This window comes from Tachysurus fulvidraco, chromosome 6 (genome assembly GCF_022655615.1).
Source record: "Tachysurus fulvidraco isolate hzauxx_2018 chromosome 6, HZAU_PFXX_2.0, whole genome shotgun sequence".
In the NCBI taxonomy this organism is placed as follows: Eukaryota; Metazoa; Chordata; class Actinopteri; order Siluriformes; family Bagridae; genus Tachysurus; species Tachysurus fulvidraco.
Window position 1 is genome coordinate 24,091,278 of NC_062523.1, and position 4,776 is coordinate 24,096,053.

Genomic DNA, 4,776 nt, shown 5'->3' on the forward strand with positions numbered 1-4,776 from the left:
GGGAATCATGACCATCAAGTGTCTACTAGTGAGTTGAAAATTATTTTCGATTTATTCGACTCAATTTATTTGTATAGCACTTGTATAGCAGCTTTACATTTATCCCTAATGAGCACCAGGAATTTCACCTTTCAGCCCAACAATGACCCAAAGATACATCTAAATGAACAAAGGAACGGCTTAACCAAAAGAAGGCCTGTGTTTCTGATTGACCGAGCCAGAGACTAGACCTGTGGGTTGACCTGAAGCCTGCTGTGAACAGGAGGAGTCTGATGGGATCTGGAATGTTTTTCCAAGAAAGAGTGAGAAAATATTATAGCCAAGTCGAGCTTCCATGCTGACAGTCTCTTATCCGAAACCTAATAGTTTAGTGGTGTACAAACTTATACAAGTAGGTTATTGTAATTTTTTTAAATTTACCTTTGTTTAACAGCTTTATATGTTGTTATTTCATATTGATAGTGAAAAGGTTCTTACACGATTGACCTTGGTTTTCATTAAATAACCCTGCTACTGCACAGTAGATGGTTCACATCTGTTGTTTAAAGATACACACGTACATGTCAGTTAGATTTACCGGTGAACATGAAACCAAACAAATTTAATCCTGATAACTTGACCAAGTGGGAATTTGTTTAGGAGAGGAAATCCCAACTGTGAGATGAACAATGAGTCCTTTCCTACTCAGTTGGACTCCATGCTTGTTTATCTTTTGATGATATTTGTCCAGAGAAAGCAGGCTGCCTTTCTTCAGCATCGTGCTGTTTTAAAATTTAGATTTTATAGGTCAGGCATAAGACACAACAACATCAGGCAGAGAGGCAGCATCAGGACCTATCGGTTGTCTTTCGTTTTTGGCACCGAGAGTTCACTGGTGGAATATCGTCCTGAGTGTGCAGGCCTAGAGGACAAAATGTCAGCATGGTATTTACCAGGAGAAAAAAATGCTGCGCAAGCTTAGTGGACTATTCTTTATCAAACGCTCCTGCCGCAGCCAATTACTGTCTCTTTCCCTGAAAAACAAGCTTGCTCGTTCTCTGTCCTTGGCATGCTTCTGTAGTGAATCAGAGTCCTTCAGCCACAAGTGCTATCTTATCAGTTCTGCTGAAGTGTCCACACAAACGCAGTGTGTGTGTGTGTGTGTGTGTGTGAGAGAGAGAGAAAGAGAGAGAAAGTACACTAACCCTTGTACATAGTGACATTACAGTCTCTGACCCCCTCTTGTGGTTTGCTCAGTTCAATGCATTCATTCCCAGAGGAGCACCACAGAGTGGACAGAAACAGTAACTACAATCAAAAGCTTCAGTGAATCTTCTCAGCTACTGACTGCAACCCTGTAGAATGTCATACACTTGGACACCAATGTAGCACCAGTTTCTTATCTACTTGTCTGTTCACTTACATTTATGGCATTTTGCAGACACCTTTATCCAGAGTGACTTACAACTGAGCGTTAAGGGCCTTGCTCAGGGGCCCAGCAGTGGCAGCTTGGTGGACCTGGGGTTCGAACCCATGACCTGCCAATCAGTAGCCCAACACCTTAACCACTGAGCTACCACATCCCTTTTGCTGGGTATGTGATGTGATATTGTTGCTGCTGTGATCCCCATCGCCCTCCAGACCTCGCCCTTGGCATGGATCATCCCTGTCCTGGATCCCCTAAAAGAACAACATACTCACTGTTGCTTCAGTGGATAATCTCCCATGATGATCATAAAGATGGTCCCAGGACTTTATTCACAATTTGCTTATACTTATACATCCATCCCACATACTTAGTTCTGTTGTACTTTATTGTTTTATATGATAATAATAATGATCCCACTATTCCTTGGACACGTAGCATAGGATTGGTTCCCTTTTAAGTCTGATTCCTCTCAAAGTTTCTTCCTCACGTTGTCTTAGGGAGCTTTTCCTTTCCTCTCTTCTGGCTTGCTCATTAGGGACTTAAATCAACATCTAGGTTTCTACAAAGCTGCTTTGTGACAATCTGTCGTGACAGTCAGTTGGTAAGTGTTAAGTGAATCGAAGCAAATTACTTCCTATACCTGCTTATATGCTATAGAGCACGGCATATCTCACCATCTAGCCTCTGATTTGTTTTGTTGGTCAGCCAGCAGGTTGCCAGTGTGGGCACAATGATTCTTATGGATGTATGTAGAGATAGAGATCCCAGGAATACATAAATACTAGGTGAAAGATGTTGGTTCATTAAAAGAACCTGAGTGCCACATGGGATGGATGAAATCTAAAAGGGAGGAAAACATGAATGTGGAACAGATGGTGGAGCTCACATTTCAAGCTTCATTTATAAGAGTGGAAATAACATAATTAAATGCAGGATGTGCATCCATCCATCCTTTTTCTGTAGCATTATCTTACACAGGGTTGCAGGGAGCCTGAAATCTATCTCATGGGATTTAAGGGGAACAAGTTAGGAGACACTCTAGACAGAGTGCCTGTCATTGCAGGGCACACACATTACAGACCATTTAGAGATGCCCAGCAGCCTACAATAAATGTTTCTGGACTGAGAGGAAACCCACAAAGCACAGTGAGACCATGTGAACGCCACACACAGGGCAGAAGCAGGAATTAAACCCCCAACCTCAGGGATTCAGGGCAAATGCAATAACAGCTAACCACTACTGTGCCCCAGATGTGATTTTAGGATGCAGATAAATCCCAGGTGTGTCATCTCTCTGTACCGAAAGTCAGCTGTGTTACTGTGTCCTGTTCTACAGTTTCATTTTATTGGTGCAGAAATATCAGTCTAGTTCATATTTTATTCAACATACATAAATGTGCATTTGAATACAATCTTGATGAGAATTGAAAACTGGCAAAGACTGTTGAACCCAATCGCCGCATGGAGACAAACTATGAACACTTTTTTTTACTTTATTTATATTATACTTATTATAATCGGTAATAATTTGTTGTGTTGCTCAGCATTGTACTCGGGTCCTCTTCATCAGCAATCATTTGAAGACTTCAGCAGGAAGGAAATTAGTGTTAAGTCTGTAATGAATATACAAATGACGCTGACCTATTAGTTCCTCAGGAGCTCTTTTAGTTGCTTAATTCCACTCCACTACAAACCTTTGTAGAAAGGACATTGTTTACATTTACATTATTTACTGTCCAGTGTCACTCAAATAAGGATGAGGTTCTGGTTCGTCTCAAGGTTTCTTCCTCATATCATCTCAGGGAGTTTTGCCTGGCCATCGTCACCTCCGGCTTGCTCGTTGATAGGGATAGATGTTAAAGAGATACGTTTTTTTTTCTGTTTCCATACTTACTGTATGTAAAGCTTCTTTGAGAGAATATGAATTGAGAAAACGTAGTATAGAAAATTCTAAATTCATTTGAATTGAATAATCAAACCTTCACAAACCCCCCACACACACACACACACTCTTCACCCTCCTGCCGTCTGGAAAAAGGTACCGAAGCATCCGGGCCCTCACGACCAGACTGTGTAATAGTTTCTTCCCACAAGCCAACAGACTTCTCAATAACTGAACTGTACTGTACTGAGCACAACATACACACACATCATCTGTATGGACTGCATAGACCCTCACAAAACACATACACTGACACATCATACTGTTTACATGCTGCTTACAATCCATCAAACTGTTTACATGCTGTTTTGCACACATTTCTGCTGTTTTTGCACATACTGCCCAACATTTCAGCCGTTTTTCACATATTGTACAATATCTCAACCATTTCCCACATACTATACAATATTTCAGTCATTTGCTGTTTTTTGCACCTGCTGCTAAGAAACTGTGTTCATTCTAATGTTACTGCACGAAACATTGTATGAACATTCATTATTCACATACAGTATGTACACTGGTCGGTCGGCGCTGTTTCTGTTACTGTTTATTGTCTTTTGTGTATTGTATTTTTTGTTCTTTTTGTAGTCTTGTAACTTTGTGTCTGCACTGTTTTTTTTGTCCTGCACTGTCTTGTCTGTCTTGTTTGTCTTGTCTGCACTGTTTGCACCAGGTCACACAGATGCACTTTATGTATCTAGGACTAACTTACTAAGTCCTTAGCCCTGTCTTTGTATTATGTAGTACCTTGATCCTGGAGAAACGTTGTCTCATTTCACTGTGTACTGCAACAGCTATACATGGTTGAAATGACAATAAAAGCTTCTTGACTTGACTTGACTTGACTTGAACCACAAAGATGCTAACCTCTAAACCAGAACACCTCCCAAGCTTTATATACATTTCAGGTTAACTTTCTGTTGTATTTCTGACACAGTATGTGTGCAAACATTCATTCATTCATTCATTTTCTACCGCTTATCCGAACTTCTCGGGTCACGGGGAGTCTGTGCCTATCTCAGGCATCATCGGGCATCAAGGCAGGATACACCCTGGACGGAGTGCCAACCCATCGCAGGGCACACACTCTCTCATTCACTCACACACTATGGACAATATTCCAGAGATGCCAATCAACCTACCATGCATACCACGGAAACCGGAGTACCCGGAGGAAACCCCCGAGGCACGGGGAGAACATGCAAACTCCACACACAAACAACCCTGGAGGTGTTAGGCGAACGTGCTAACCACTAAGCCACCGTGCCCCCCTGTGTGCAAACAGAAATCATTTAAATCTTTAAACACATGGGTATCTCTAACTGCTCATACATACTGTACCTCGTGTCATTAGTAAACTACTTATTTAACAAAAGTGCTTTACAGAATTTGGGGAATCTGGTAATGACACAGAGTTCAAAACACA